Source organism: Zootoca vivipara, chromosome 11, assembly GCF_965207765.1.
Source record: "Zootoca vivipara chromosome 11, rZooViv2.hap1.1, whole genome shotgun sequence".
NCBI lineage: Eukaryota > Metazoa > Chordata > Lepidosauria > Squamata > Lacertidae > Zootoca > Zootoca vivipara.
This window is the reverse complement of record NC_142594.1, coordinates 46,451,157-46,468,243: the sequence shown is the minus strand read 5'-3', so window position 1 is coordinate 46,468,243 and position 17,087 is coordinate 46,451,157. Positions and strand designations below refer to the sequence as shown.

The following is a 17,087-nucleotide window of genomic DNA, read 5'->3' as shown; positions in this document are numbered from 1 at the left end:
ATTAAACCTACAGACAATTTCTTTATGAGGCAGCTAAGATGACATAGGTAATTTTGAGCCAATGCATCACCTGTCAATGGTGAAAAAGAACATCCACAAAATAAAGCTATGATTATTATTTTTTTTAAAAAAGAGATAATTTCTTCTTTTATCTTTTGGGGTTTTGGAGTGGGTGGTGGGCTTTTTTTTGCACCTTTAAGATGCATTCCAATCACATCCCCCAGTATCTATTTGTCGCCAAGATAACTAAAGCATCAAATGAAAACTGTGAATGGGGTGCCTTATCTCAAATCTTGCATTTCTAGGCTCTGAGCCCCCCCCCCTCCTAAGACTTGTGATAAAAATCACCAGGCCCAGAAAAGTTGATAAAGTTGCAACCTAACAGCAGAATATTACACGTGGAAGAGATGGATAATTCAGCCTGCAATCAGCAGTTCAGTTTTGCTCCATGGTAGTCCAACTGAAATTCACATGGACTGGGGCTTTTGCTGCAGAAAGGACTACTAGACTGAGGAAAACCAAGTGCAGGTGTGAGACATTATTTAGATTAGGGACAGGGAATTTTTTGGGTCCTGCAGGTGTTACTTGTGCACCAGCTGAGCCAATCAGGCATCCCCATGCTCGCTGCCTTATCCCCTCACTGTGGGAGATTAGCAGCCAAACCTAACAAATGCATATTCTTGCTAGTTAACACGAGAAGGGACTAATTCCACAGAGCTGACAGGCAGATACTCAGTCCCACAGAAATACAAGTGGGGGAGAGGGCTCTGTGTGATGTCATTTCCCTCCTTTCCTGAAGAGGAAGGAGCATGTAGCACTTCCTGTTCCTCTCTCTCTCTCTTCCTTTGACCTCTGCTTGCTCCAGCTTTAGACACATGGACCGGGAGTTGGTTATCCTGTAAATATAGATATTTTGCCTGCATAGCTGCCATTGCTGTGAACCAATGCATGATTGCCAAAGTAAGTAAATCTTATTTTTTAAACTTCCTTCCCAGGTTGTTGCCTGATACTTTGTTAAGCAGGGTGGAAAGGGGGAAGCCATCTTACTTTGTTGCTGGACTTGCTCAAAACAAGCTGCTTAATTCCTATGCTTTTGATTTTGCTACCAGGGGTGAGATTTTTTTAAAAAAAACTCTGTTCAACCCATAGCAACCTTACCCTAGAGGCCAAGTCTCTCCCAAACTATAAACCTCTCCCTCAGCCAGGAAGAAAGGGGCAAATAGTTTCAGCAACATCACAGAATGGGTGTTTTCATTTGCAGCCATTTCCCCAACAAACACTGAGAACAGGGCTTTGTGTAAAAGCTGTTGTACCCATTACACCAAATGGAAGGGTATGTATCTTAGAGTTCTGGGCTATATGCCTCCAGACTGAAAAAAATTATTTTAATTCTCCCAGGTCACTCTGCCGCCTCGTTCCATGCAGTGCGTAGAATATCTGACAATTTCTAAAGGGTTTTGGGAAGGGGTCATGGAGGACACACTTGTGCATGGAGAAAGCCCCAGGCCCAATTCCTGGCATTGCCAGGTGGGGTTGGGAAATGCCTCTCTTCTGATACTCCAGGGAGATGTTGCCAGTCCTTGTAGACCAGTGATGGCGAACCTATGACACGCGTGTCAGGCGTGACACGCAGAGCCCTCACTGCTGGCACGCGCCCCATCGGCCCATTTACGCTGCTGTTGGTTCCCCCCCCCTATTTGTTCTCCCACTCCTCCTACAGCTTGTCTCCGCTACAGCTTGTCTCCGCTGTTAAAACCCGGATCCTTTGTTGTTGTTGCTGGTAGCCAGAGATTGGTTTTTTAACCCTTTCTGTGCTGTTTTTATGGCGCTTTGGCAGATTATGATTGGGTGTAACAGCATTCGTTTTCTAACCCGTTCTGTGCTTTGGGGGGTGTGTGCTTTGGCAGACGATGATGTCGGTGCTGCGTGTTAGTTCCAGCGAAGGTATTATTCGTCATTTATTTCTGTTCTCTTCCCCCCCCCAAAAAAGTGCAGCAGCTTTGGGGCATCCCCTCCAAAAAAGCAAAACAACTTTTGCACCCCCCCAAAAAACCTCCAAAACTTTGGTCAGCAGCTCCCCCCAAAAAGCTCAACAACTCTGGGCACTTTGTCATAAATAAGGGTTTTTTGGTTTGGTTTGGTTTGGTTTGGTTAAATCATTAGTTTTTGGTTTATTAAATACAGTTATATATTACATTTTTGTTATTTAAACTATAAATATCGCGAAATTATGTTTTTTTCTGGAAGTGACACACCACCCGAGTTATGCTCAGTTTTTTGGCGAATTTTGACACACCAAGCTCAAAAGGTTGCCCATCACTGTTGTAGACAGTTCTGGGCTCAATGGCTCAATGTTTTGACTTGGAGGCAGCTTCAAGTGTTCCCCCTGAGACCTCAGAACTATGTCAGTACCTAGCTATGACATAATTTAGAACAGGCATGGCCAACCTTGGCCCTCCAGATGTTTGGGGACTACAATTCCCATCATCCCTGACCACGGGTCCTTTTAGCTAGGGATGATGGGAGTTGTAGTCCCCAAACATCTGGAGGGCCAAGTTTGGCCATGCCTGATTTAGAAATAAAAGAACCAGGACAGGGTGATGACTGGTGTTGGATTAACAGTGGGGAGAGGATCCAATCCCTCTTCAGGGTCAGACATGAATCTCATTGGGTGACTGTGGGCCACACTCTCTCAGCTTAACCTACCTGCCAAGGTTGTTGTGAGAGTCAAATGTGAGGTTGGAAAGATGTTGCATACCATGCCAAGCTCCTTGTGGAAAGGCTGGAGTATAAATTTTAACAACAACAAATTCTTGCGAATAATTTAATTAACCTCTGGCACACCCAGTTATCCTAATCTCCAATGAATGTTTGCTTTAAATCTCCTAGGTGGTGTTTTCTTTTCATCTGAACATGTTACAATCTAAGAGGAGGCAGGCAAGTACAGTATGTCTTATTTGTCTAGTGTAGTCTATAGTCCTTCTCCCGATATTAGCTTTACGTATACTGGAATACTTTGTATGTGTCAGTGGTTTAGGGACAATTTGCATACTTGGCTGGAGCTGATAGGAGTTAGAATCATAGAATCATAGAGTTGGAAGAGACCACAAGGGCCATCCAGTCCAACCCCCTGCCAAGCAGGAAACACCATCAAAGCATTCTTGACATATGCCTGTCAAGCCTCTGCTTAAAGACCTCCAAAGAAGGAGACTCCTTGGTAGCAAATTCCACTGCCGAACAGCTCTTACTGTCAGGAAGTTCTTCCTAATGTTGAGGTGGAATCTTCTTTCTTGTAGTTTGAATCCATTGCTCCGTTTCCGCTTCTCTGGAGCAGCAGAAAACGATCTTTCTCCCTCCTCCATATGACATCCTTTTATATATTTGAACATGGCTATCATATCACCCCTTAACCTTCTCTTCTCCAGGCTAAACATACCCAGCTCCCTAAGCCGTTCCTCATAAGGCATCGTTTCCAGGCCTTTGACCATTTTGGTTGCCCTCTTCTGGACACGTTCCAGCTTATCAGTATCCTTCTTGAACTGTGGTGCCCAGAACTGGACACAGTACTCCAGGTGAGGTCTGACCAGAGCAGAATACAGTGGTACTGTTACTTCCCTTGTAGTCCAGCACTATCTTTAAGGCCACAGGTTTCCTATCCCTGGTTTTTGCAGCCAGCAGAGTCAGGTGGCAAAGTTTCTTCTCCTGGACTGTACCACTTCAGGCAGCAGGGGTATTCTAAAGCAAACGCAAAGCGCCCTCCGTGGATGGAGTGTGCACTTTAGAATTCCCCTGTGACATTTGAGGTTCTGGGGCAGACAAGTCAACAACAACAGCAGAGGTTCTACGGCAATCTGTCATGGATACTTTAGTTGAGATTCCTGCATTGCAGGGGGCTGGACTAGATGACCCTCAGTGTGTCTTCCATCTCTACAGTTCTTTGATTCAGTGATCATAAATAATCCTTGAAGGAAGAACGTGTGAAACGTCCCCAGACTAAGATGACCTTCAAAGTACTTCCCCAAACAGAATGCCTTTAGTTCTATATAAAGCGTGTTTTCCTCAACGTCCTAGGGTCTCCTTCCTTGAGAGCTGTTCAGCTTTAACGCCCTCCTTCAATGTCCATTACCTGATAACTTTTATTCTTCAGTGACAAACACCGTCAAACTGGAAGACCGAGAAAGAAACCAAGGGATCTGTAAAGAAGGCAATGTTATGTGTGATTATTCTTGGGTATTATTTTCCTGACTGCTATAAATGGGTGACAGAAACGCCTTTTTGCGATTGTCTCCCGATTGTCACGTTCCCCTCTTCGTCTTTCCTCTTTGTGGGGATAAAGATGTCTTGTGTGATGTGATGTAGGCTGCTGCGAGTTCAGGAGCAAGAGACTTACGTAGCTTTAGTCCATGAATCATAGCTCTTGTGCCTTTCCCCCCACTCATAAAGAATAGGGTTTTTATTATTACTGTATTATTTCCTCCTCCCTGTGAGGCAAAGCTTTTTATATCAAACAGTATTTTCAAGAGGAATGAGATTGTTCAGGCAATGGTAAATAACGGCAAGGCTTTCTTGCTTTGGGGTTCATTTTTTGCTTTACAATTACCCGCCTGAAATGGGTACCAGTCATATTTTGCAGGAGAGCCACAATTCTGAGGCTGGCACCATTGCCCTCAATAAGGTCAACTGATCATCCTTGCCGCAAGGAAATGGGAAAAAACCCAACAAGAGATGGGTCACTGTGCATGATGGACTCAGCGAAGAATGTGACCGGATAGAGAATCTTAGCTTCGTTGGGTTAGTTGGTCTGTGCAGACAAGTCTATCAACAAGAAATGTGTCATATACAGATTTCTGTTTAGTAGACCTTTCTGTCTAGGGCTTCTCATTTATCACTGTCTCCCTGACAGGAGCTCTGCCCTGTTATCCTGACTTGTATGTCATTTATCAGTGTTAAGTACAACAAAAGAACATCCCTTTAAACTCTCTTTAACTTTTCACATGCTTCTACTGTTGAATAAGGGTAGTTGCCGCCATTGGCCCAAATATCCCATTTTGTTGCTTTCCCTTTCAATTCTTTTAGCTGCACAATAATGGGCTGAAATGGCTATAAGAGCTCTTGGAAACTTAGCACATATATATATGTATATTTCTGCATGAGTCATATACCCTCCCCCAGTTTTCTTCTTTAAACTTAAAAAAAGAAATGCAGGAGGACAGTATACTACAAAGACTCGCCAGAAAGGAATATTTTGTAAGCCCATCTAGAGTTGGCTATAAATATCACTTATAAGGTACATTAGTATTCATTACCACAACAGGGCTAAATGGTTTTTAAGCAGGTAGGCACTGGATAAAACAAATATTTGTACTTTAGTAGGACTGTGGAATGAATATTTGACATGCTGTAGCGGAATTACCGTGCAAGAAAATTCAGGTGGGATTCTTTTCAGGTATTGCACTTGCTCTCAACTTTGGCTTGTACTTTTGAGTTTTGTTTTTCACCCCGAAAGGCTTGGTAACAGAGTTTTTACTTTATAGTAGCATTCAGACTCAAAAGGCAAAATTGTGACAGAAAACAGCCCCTTAAAAAAAACACCCCACCAATCACCTTCATTAAAGCATCATTCTTCCCTCTCCCTGCCAGAGATTTCTTACATGCCAGCCATGTTTTACATCCACCTGTTATTCATATACTCCAGGGGCAGTATTTTAGAAAATGGAATTATCCCTAGTTTTACCTGTTAGCATGCTGGGGAAATGTGTGCTAATGCTCAGCACTAAAAGCACTACCTCTGCCTGCTCCCTCTTTTGGGCTGAGAACACTCCTATGCATTTAATTCCTGCTATTTTGAACAGTGCATAGTAAAGTACTTTGCTCTTTGCTCTCTTTCTCTCTGTGTGCGTGCACACACAGGCCTAAAAGACAGATGGAGAGTCGCCAACTTTACAACCAGACTTTGCAGCTGTGCCTTTCACAGGAGATTAATCTGAAGCCCTTAGCAGGTGAGAACGTTTATCTCCATCCCAAGATAAGCTTTAATTATTATCAACTGGTGTACAGTATATCAAGGCACTGGTGACTGGTTGAAAAAGTTGGCAATCCTAGGAATGGTTCAGATATGTCACTGTTCCACTTCTGGGACTGATTTGGCATTATGACGTATAAAGCCACACATGGAAATGAGGACCTCCCATCTGCCCTATACAGTGGTACCTTGACTTACGAATTTAATGCGTTCCGAACGCACATTCGTAAGTCGATTCCCATAGGAATGCATTGGGAGAAAAAATTCGTAAGTCGAAGCAACCCTATCTAAATCGCATCCAAGATGGCGGACGGAGCTCCATTAGTAAGTCGAAACATTTGTAAGTTGAGTCATTCATAAGTCGAGGTACCACTGTACATTTATACATTACATGCTATACTTTAAACATGTAGGGTTCCATCTTCATAAAACCCTAGCAAGTTTGAATCTAATTGGTGCATAAAGGGGTTAAACCCATAGAGTAAGCAGTCCTGCCAGGTTTAGCCTATGTCACTTCCCCTCACTTGGGAGGAAATCGGTCACCAAGCCTTTGTTATTCCTCGTTTCCATGTGAATTCAATATATAAGGAGCTCTTGAGCTGGTCATTGCAGCTGCATGGCTTTACCAAGCCTTTTGTTTCAGACCAGAATGGAATCTGAAACTAGCATTTTCTCTCCTATGCCAATAATGTTCTGAGTTCCATTGAAGCTTGAATAAGGTACATGTGCCTTTCTTGAAAAGAGACAGTAACTCTCACACAGCTTATCTCATGGGTAGCCATCTCAGGCCTTCTCAGTCTGGCCTGCCGATGGTCCAGATATCAGCGTGTTTTTACATGATTAGAATGTGTGCTTTTATTTAAAATGCATCTCTGGGTTATTTGTAGGGCATAGGAATTTGTTCAACCCCCCCCCCCCAAAAAATATAGCCCGGCCCCCCACAAGGTCTGAGGGACAGTGGACCGGCCCCCTGCTGAAAAGGTTTGCTGACCCCTAAGTTTTACCTTTCATAACTTTTCTGACTGTGAATCTGGCCTTTGAAGAGTTTTGTAAGTAAGCTATTTTATGACTTACCAAATGTGTGGCCTATCTCTGTGCTAGGGATGTGGGGCAGCTTGGGGAAAGCTTTGGGGCCGTTTTGGGGGCCCTCACTTTAAAGATTCTACAGCCTATATTTCCATGCTTTTCACTGATGCATGTTTTGTGATTTTAAATCTCTGCTAAGGTTCTCTCAGCAAATAACACTTGCCCCAAATGGCGGTCTTGGATTCTAGGAATCCAACAAAACTGTCCTGGCTTCCCCCAAAGAATCCTGGGAACTGCAGTTAGTAAGGTTGTTGAGAATTGTTAGGGGATTACTGAATGGCATCATGGTTGCTGGCCTTTCTTCTTCAGCCACCCCGTCAGAGTGAATGATGTGAGAACAGGCTCTGTCACAGGGTTTCCCAAACTTGGGTCTCCAGCTGTTTTTGGACTACAGTTCCTATCAACCTTGACCACTGGTCCTGTTAGTTAGGGATGATGGGAGTTGTAGTCCAACAACTGGAGACCTAAGTTTGGAAACCTTGGCCTAGCGGTACTTGTTTCAGGGCCTGTTGCCACATTTAGCCAAACACGTATAAGTATGAGGGTGGGGCACTCGCTTTATGCTTGGAGATGAACTAGAATGAAGAGGAAGGCAGAGGTCTGCCATCTTTCTTCCCAGCTCTACTGGTATGTTTGGAGCCGGTATGAGGGAACCTGTGGCCCTCTAGATATTGTTTGACTCCAACTCCCATCAGCCCCAGCCAGCACGGTCACTGGACAGGTATGACTTGAGTTGTAGTCCCTCAATATCTGGTGGACCACAGGGCAGCCACCCCTGGCCTAGCAACTACCTTTGTGGTTTTTTTCCATGGAACATGTAAAATGCTGTGGGTTACGTACACGCCGAACCCGGAAGTAATGGAACGGGTTACTTCTGGGTTCGGCGGTTCGCAACCCGTGCCTGCGCAGAAGTGCTGACGCGGGTTGAGTGCTGCTCTGGATGCGAACGGGGCTCCAGAACGGATCCCATTCGCATCCAGAGGTACCACTGTACAGTAATACCGCAGTCTTCTTTAACAGCTTGAGAAAACAGGGTCAGGCGGATACGAAGCACGGAGAACAGTAGTTATGCTCCATGGGGAAGGCATTGTTCTGTCTATTGCTAGCTTTAGACGTTTGTAGTGGAATGACTGATGACAGTGAGGTTCTCTGCTTGGGAAGGAGCGACAAAATGATTATTTACATGGACAAGCTTAGCCCGGCTGCTAGCCTTGCAGCTCTACCACCTTTTTTTGAGGTACTGGAAATCTTTTGAGAGCAGAATAATGATACTGTTACTCTTAATGTACTGTATACTGGTTGGGACCAAGATATATACATTATGCATTTTTGCAAACCACCCTGGAAGCTCTGCTGAAGGGCAATATGGAAATCTCTAAAATATATGTATGTGTATTAAAGTGTTGTGCTGAATTCAGTTTTGGAGTAAACCAAGCAGCTGTATTTTCCAGTGTGGCTTTCTGGAATAGAGCACTCTGGGGGCTTTCAGAGCATCAATAGGAATGGAAGGGTTGCTAAGTCAGTGTTTCCCAAACTTGGGTCTCCAGCTGCTGTTGGATTACAATTCCCATCCTCCCAGACCATGGGCATTGTTAGCTAGGGATGATGAGTTGTATTGCAAAAAACACCTGGAGTCCCAAGTTTGTTCTAAGTCTCACTTTCTTGCAGGCATCGGGTACAAGATAGATTTCTTCTGCCTTCAGCCAGTGCTTGCAAAATGCTGTCTTCGTTCTCTTCTCCCTGCCACCTCTGTGCTCAGGGCTTCCCCAGATGCCAAGCATAGGGTTGGCAATGCCCCTTGTGTCTTAGTGCCTGACAGCAAGGGATTTCAACAGGCGGGTGGGACAACCCACCTGCCAATGATGTGATGATGTAATGAGGTCAGTGATTGATTGATGGGTGTGTTGCCCCACTCAGCTGTCACATTTGGCCAGTATAAATCCACCACTAATGCTCATAGGACAACGGGGTCATTACCTAATTGAAACTCTTGTTGTTGTTGTTGTTGTTGTTGTTGTTGTTGTTGTTGTTGTTGTTGTTGTTACTGTTGTTACTCACTCTGGTTTTTAAAAAAGATGTAAGTTCCTTTGGGTGGGCTTGCCATCAATTTTCATTTAAAGGTAAATCTACGTTATTTGTATGGCTTGAAACTACAGAGGTACCTCGGTTTAAGAATAGTCCGGTGTAAGAGCGATTTGGTTTACAAACTCCGCAAAACCGGTAATAGTGTCTTGGTTTGAGAATTTTACCTTGGTCTAAGAACGGAATCTGAACGGTGGAAGGGCATCAGCGACGGGAGGCCTCATTAGGGAAAGCGTGCCTCGGTTTAAGAACGGTTTCGGTTTTAAGAACGGACTTCCAGAATGGATAAAGTTCGTAAACCGAGGTACCACTGTATATGTGAACCAAAATGCGCAAATCCTTTGAAATACTCACTTCCCTCGATTTCGCAATCCAGTTCTGCAACCAAGTAATGCATGCAAAAAGGCATGCAACCGGATAAATATGATATAATAGGATAAAGTGTGCTTAGAAATATCAGTTAAAAAATAAAAATGCCTTATATTAGGGAAAACTGCTTGAAGAAAAATGTATATTAGGATAAATTTACACTCAAGTATTATTAGTTTTCATGAGAACTTTTTTTTAAAAAAACCCCAAGTTTTATGTGAAAATGTAGAGAGCTGAACTTAAGACTGAAAAAACAAGAAACCAGAATTGGCAGATTTGCCAATCCCTAATGTATGAGCATAGGTAAAAATAGGTAAAGGTAAAGGACCCCTGGGTGGTTAAGTCCAGTCAAAGGTGCCCATGGGGTGCGGCACTCATCTTGTTTCAGGCTGAGGGAGCTGGCCTTTGTTTGCAGACAGCTTTCCGGTTCATGACTAAAGCGCTTCTGGCACAACGGAACACTGTGACATAAGCCAGAGTGCATGGAAACGCCATTTATCTTCCCACTGCAGCGGTACCTATTTATCTACTTGCAATGGCATGCTTTCGAATTGCTAGGTTGGCAGAAGCTGGGACAGAGCAATGGGAGCTCACTCTATCACGGGGATTCAAACCACAAACCTTCCGATCTGCAAGCCTTAGTGGTTTAGACGACAGCGCCACCCGTGTCCCTGTATGAGTGTAACAAGAAAATTTAGTATAGGTCCCCTATATGTGTTTTAATTCGGCACAGAAATCCAGAAGTACAGGCCTTTGCACATTTAGCCATCCTCCTCAGTCCAGAAACACAGGACTACATATTCTTTCCACCTCCCTCTTTCCTTTAAAGTTGCTTTCTTTTGAGTTGCAGCTGTGAGTGGGAGCAACTAGAAGCATCACCGAAGCAGGAGTGGGCAAGCAACTTTAATTAAACACCACTAGGCTGGAATGCTGGGTTTTGTTATTCATGGGGCTTTATATTATGCATTTTCATTTCGCCTACGAAGAATTAAGGTGCACGCAAAAATAGAGGGAAAGAACATTGAAGGTTATGAACCAAGCCAATTAAAACCAAAGTGAGGAAATTCAGACATTAAAAAAACTAACAAGTACTTTTCATCTTTAAAGAGCCCTATGAGCCCTAGCTAATTATGCCTGGTCATGTTTCCTACCAGGGTGGAGAAATGCTGTCTTAAAGCAAGGGCAGCTGAAGCACATTTTTGCTGCTTCTGATATCCCAGGACAATGGCTCCCAAACTCCCTTCAATCTCATGCTTTCATTTTGCATATTCAAGGGGCAGGTTGGAGGCTGAAGGTGGAAAAAAGGAAGCCAAATAATTATAGTAAAATCAGAAGATTTTGATTCACCTCTTTTCTTGGAATGCTAGTAACAACAATGGATCATTCCCTAGAAAAATCGCTGATCCATTAATCCACAAATACTTCAAAATTGGGGTGGACTGAATGATGGAGCAAACCTTGTTTCCTTACTGCTGGACTCCTGCTTGGGCTACTGCAATGCGCTCTATGTGGGGCTACCTTTGAAGGTGACTCAGAAACTACAACTAATCCTGAATGCGGCAGCTAGACTGGTGACTGGGAGCGGCCGCCGAGACCACATAACACCGGTCTTGAAAGACCTGCATTGGCTCCCAGTTCGTTTCCGAGTACAATTCAAAGTGTTGGTGCTGACCTTTAAAGCCCTAAACGGCCTCGGCCCAGTATACCTGAAGGAGCATCTCTACCCCCATCGTTCTGCCCGGACACTGAGGTCCAGCGCCGAGGGCCTTCTGGCGGTTTCCTCACTGCGAGAAGCCAAGTTACAGGGAACCAGGCAGAGAGCCTTCTCGATAGTGGCACCCACCCTGTGGAACGCCCTCCCACCAGATGTCAAAGAGAGAAACAATTACCAAACTTTTAGAAGACATCTGAAGGCAGCCCTGTTTAGGGAATCTTTTAATGTTTGATGGACTACTGTATTTTAATATTTTGTTGGAAGCCGCCCAGAGTAGTATAAATAATTGTATTATTATTATTATTATTATTATTATTATTATTATTATTATTATCATCATACGGTCTGCATCTTATATATATATGGTTCTTTCTTGAATGCCCCGCTTTCTCCTTCCCCCTTGCGTTACTTAACATGCAGCCTGATGAAGAATTCTGGGGAACTTGAAGGCTAGCTCACGGTTTTGGAACTTTGTGCTTGATCCTAAGCAAGGCATTGCCCAACTCTGTGCAAGGGTGAAACTAAGCTTTATTTCACCCGGGTCAAAGACCCAGTTTGGCACACTCCCACATGTATTCGCATACAGACACACATAGGCTGGTGTCTCAGTGGCTGCCCTCTGGAGGCTTCTCCCAGGGCGGGAAACCCGGCTAGACTCACCCCTCTGTAGCTATGGCTGTGCTCTGTGTTTTAGATTTTGTTTCTTACAGCTTCAATGCAGCTTTATTTTTTGTTTGTCAGTGAGCTCATACATGATGCAAACAACAATTGCATTCCTCTGTTTTCTGTTCCTTGCACCTGGAAACACCGTCCTTATTTGAAAGGTTGCTAACGGTGCTTGCCAGTTGCATTTGGCCTATCTAATGCTTGAGAGCTCAGGTGCTTTTCCCCCCCTTGAACTGAAGTCTGTGCTAAGAGAAGGCCCATTTTGTCCTCCTCTTTACCCTGTTTTTTTTCCGGGGGAGTGGGCTTGGAAGAAAGAGAATCATAGCTTGCTTTAGACCAACTTTCTCCAAGCTTGCTGTGCAAAAATGTTGGTTCAGTTGCACAGCAGTCTTGACTCCATCATTTTTTTTTTAAAAATAATGACCTCATAACAGCAGTATGTGGCCTTGTATTGACATTTGAATGCATATAGGAGCATACTGTTTATTGGATCGAGCTACTCACAGTTGTACTGTTCTGACCTTGAATTTTTCAATTGCATTTAAGTGCTCTAAGGAAGGCCTGGGGAGAGGACTTCTGGCCCCCCAGATGCTGCAGAACTACAACTTCCATCAGGCCCAGAAAGCATGCCCAATGGCCAGGGATGATGGGAGTTGTAGCTCAGCAACATCTGGAGGGCCAAAAGTTCCTCACACCTGCTGTAAAGCAACTATTTGGATATGGAAATCTCTAAGAGGATAAGTAGAATGTTGGTAGCCTGTTGGTGGCATTGTTGCCCCAAGTAGCAGGTATCCTGGGAATTTGCAGCATGCCTAAGCAGGAGTAGGAGGACACCCCCTCCCCCAGGCCTAGGGGATAGGTGTGTGTGTGTGTGTGTGTGTGTGTGTGTGTGTGTGACTTGCTGCAGATATACCATGAAGCATGCACTAGAGCAGGCACCCCCAAACTGCGGCCCTCCAGATGTTTTGGCCTACAACTCCCATGATCCCTAGCTAACAGGACCAGAGGTTGGGGAAGATGGGAATTGTTGTCCAAAACATCTGGAGGGCCGAAGTTTGGGGATGCCTGCACTAGAGAGATACTGCCTCTTATTTGACTTGGGGAATGTTTGCTAGAAAATCTTTGGTCAACACTGCTATGGCAACTAGTGTAGTAGTAGTTGTTTCGTCGTTTAGTCATGTCCGACTCTTCATGACCCCATGGACCAGAGCAAACTGGAGGTGTGAGCTAAGGGGTTCCTGGTTCAAACTTCCATCACACAAATGTGCGTGCATGCATTGAAGAGGAGCGGGATTGTGGCAGCAGCCGTAATCTATCCCTATTCATTTAAAGTTCTGATACGAGGTTCTGTGCATACAGCAGGGCATGCACAGGGCTGTTGCTGCTAAGTGCAACCCCGAATTTGGTTTCTGAGCTGTCATGAGATGTTAGCAATGCTGAGGACAAGAAGCTTGCTGTTAAAATGTAAATAGAAATCATTAGGATGGCAGTTTCTGCGTCTGGTAGCAGACTATATGAGCAAAGCCGAGCAACTCAATTAATGTGCTTTAAACCTGTGCTACTTCCTCATGGAGGGTGCTTGATGCAAGACTGACATAACCTGCATTATTAACTTTTGCACTGAATAAGCCATGGGTAGGCAAACTAAGGCCCGGGGGCCGGATCCGGCCCAATCGCCTACTAAATCTGGCCCACAGACGGTCTGGGAATCAGCATGTTTTTACATGAGTAGAATGTGCCCTTTTTATTTCAAATGCACCTCTGGGTTATTTGTGGGGCCTGCCTGGTGTTTTGACATGAGTAGAATGTGTGCTTTTATTTCAAATGCATCTCTGGGTTATTTGTGGGGCATAGGAATTCGTTCATTTTTTGTTCATTTTTTTCTTCTTTCCAAAATATATAATCCGCCCCCCCACAAGGTCTGAGGGACAGTGGACCAGCCCCCTGCTGAAAAAGTTTGCTGACCCCTGTGTCAAGCTGTGGGGTGGGATTCTTCCCCTTCACCGCCTCCTCAATCCCCTCCCTGTTGGCAAAATATTGTCGCACCCCAGCCCAGTCTCTGAATGGTGCGTGATTTCAGGAGTCCCAGGGGCTTATGCAGGGTTCATGTTTCCTTTTGGGAATAGGGCACAGGGGAGACTGCAGTGTCTTTGTGATGTATGGTGTATTTAAATATATATACAACCTGAGCCTATGATGGAGAGGTTCACAGCATTAACGCCCCGAGTGGGTCTTGTTTCTTTCATGATTGCAGCTTTGGATTCAAACAGAAATCAAACATCATGCTCTGCCTCTCTGACTTTCCAGTCTGCAGCCTTTTATCTAGGTTGCATCACAGCCAACTCTGCTCTCCCTCCCAGGTTTTGTCCTACCAACTATCTAAATACTGGAGGAGGGACTCCACTCCATTTCCGGTCTGGCCCAGAGCCCCCTTTTCTTTGCTCTCTTAATGGCCCATCACCCAGGCGATTTCCTCAATGCAGGGAGCTGGCCTGGCTTATATTTTAACACTTCCTTGGATTATACCGGTAGGTGCCAGGCACCCACAAACTCATAACAATATAACGCACTATAAAGCCTACCCCAGCCCCCTTACATGCCTATGTTGCACTTAGTCTGGTGTAGTAAATTATTCAGCAAATATTTTGCTTTTCAAATTTACCCTGCATATCAAAAGGATGTGTTTAACTGATAAAAGCCTAACAGCTCCTTTGGAGTCAATTATCAGTGATGTACAAAGTATTTTCCAAATTACTACATGAGCCATAATGCATCCGAGGGATGCCTCTAATCTCTCTGTTGTTGGAAATCCACTTTGAATTGAATTGCTTAAATATGGATTGACCAGGGTGATAGCCTGCTCTGTAAATGGTCAGGATGTGCTCGTACCGAAATGCACAATCAAATAGGGGGCCATATTGTGTTATTCTGTGCTGTTATGGTCTATTAGGTAAATATTATCTTCCTTGTGGATTTGTTGTAGCTATACTGTATACACAGTTACCCGATAAGCCATATGGTCTTTCAGATAAATAAAATGTGTTTCTGGAAATTAGAAAGCGATGCATCCCCAAAGCTGAATTGATCTCCTTAAGCCATAATGGCTCCAAGCAAGCCAGAAGAGGAGGAGGAGGAAGAAGAAGAAGAAACTTAACCCAAAATTGATATGCATTTTTACATCACCCTAAAATAGGTGGTTTTTATTGTTCGTTCTCTGGGCTTCAAAATTCATCTGCTCCCAGTAGACGGATCACTAGCACACTGAGGGTTTGAACAGCGTTACGGTATTTGAAGAATAGTTTAATTTTATTTAATAGCTGTATTACAGGGCTCGCAGAACTGTGGCATGATACATTGGAATGGGAAGTACACTATTGTTGCTTTACTAAATGATAAAAAATGTGTAGGTTGTACCCAACTAAGTTATACTCGGAGTAGACCCATTGAAATTAAGCTAGTCGTATTCATTGATTTCAGTGGGTCTACTCTGAGTACATGATCGTAACCATTATGTTGGGAGGGCAGGACTCCCACCTACCCTGTTCCAGAACCGAGCTGCTAGTTGCTTTCCTTGAATACACCACAACATCACCCAAGCATTTCAATTTCAAATATTCTGATTATTTCTACTTTTGGTTAAGATTTATTTATTTATTTGATTTTTTTGGGGGGGAGGAGCTGCCCTGGCTACACCCATGTCTGAGTATGACCAACGTTGAATGCAACTCTGTGTTAGGGTAAATTAGATACCTCTTATAAATCAAGTTATATAAGCCACATGATGGGGAGTAATTTATTCTATGAAGTTGCTTTTAGACCACATCGGATGGTTTGCTCACTGAGTCTGCTGTCATCTACCTCGGCTGCCTCAGGATCTCAGACAAGAGAAAGTTCTTTTCCATTTCCCACTATTTTATTATTTTGAAAACCACCACCACACACAGGGGGTTGAACCTGGGGACTTCTGGGTGCAAATAAGTGCTCTGCTGCTGAGCTATGTTCCCTCTCAAAATAATGTCCCTCCTTCTTAAAAGGAGGAGCAAAGGTCAATGTCTATCATCAAAGCCTGCTCTCTTACAAGTGGAATCCTTCTTGGCTTTGTTCTGGTTTCTGCGATATTGCCAGGTATTGACCTGGTACATTCACCTTAAATACACTCCCCCCCATCTCTCTCTCTATATAAAGCTGGAAGTTCTCCAATGCTCACATTTGGGGATTTTGAAGGAATCATGCAATGTAGGTAGTAGTTCCGACCATGGATTAATTTTAGAAGCTGAAGAAGGGAAAAGGTTCCCCACCCTGTCCTAAGGAATACTTGGTTATTTCAAGTACATCTTCGAATCACAGAATTGTAGAGTTGGAAGAGACCACGAAGATCATCTAGTCCAGGCATCCCCAAACTTCGGCCCTCCAGATGTTTTGGACTACAATTCCCATCATCTCTGAGCACTGGTCCTGTTAGCTAGGGATCATGGGAGTTGTAGGCCAAAACATCTGGAGGGCCCCAGTTTGGGGATGCCTGATCTAGTCCAACCCCGTGCAATGCAGGAATATTTTGCCTAGCATGGGGCTCAAACCCACGACCCTGAGATTAAGAGTCTCATGCACTACTGAGTGAGCTATCCCAGACTTACCTTGTTACATAAGTTTTCCTTGAAGGGTATGGACTCTGTTGGGCCGGGGTGTGTGTGGAATTTTTTTTAGAACAAGGTGTGTGTGTTGGGGTGCTTAGGGCAGGAGTAGATAGATGGAATTGTTTTCTTATTTTGCAGAGGCAGAAAAAAAGATAGGGTAGTTATCTCAATGAAGAATATATTTCCTACTTTTGAATAACGTCTTTCCACATATTCTGTTCTTTGGTCCCCATCATGTTCTTGATATCTGTTATAATTTATAATTTATATGCACTAAACAAAACACTCAAGAACATATTAGCACTATTCTTGTTCAGTTGGTGCAGAACTTCCTAGGAGTATTCATTATCTTGGGATGTTGTTTTTTAATTAGGCAACAGGCTGTTTAATTGACAGGAAACCCTTAAATTCTCCCTCTCTGTATTTCAAAGGTATAAAAGAAGTTTCCTTAAACCTATAAGACAATTGCAATTTGTATATGTGTCGCAAGGACTCCACCAGGCAGAAAGGGATT

The 17,087-nt window shown here is 43.9% G+C and overlaps 1 long non-coding RNA gene across 1 annotated transcript in view; it reads left to right on the top strand.

Annotated features, from left to right (window-relative positions):
* The first annotated feature begins 861 nt into the window (after window positions 1–861).
* LOC132592868 (uncharacterized) overlaps window positions 862–17,087 on the top strand; it is a 102,359-nt gene continuing 86,133 nt past the window's right edge. The window contains exon 1 of the long non-coding RNA XR_009558424.2: window positions 862–960. This is a non-coding gene — a long non-coding RNA (uncharacterized LOC132592868). The remainder of the gene's footprint in view (window positions 961–17,087) is intronic.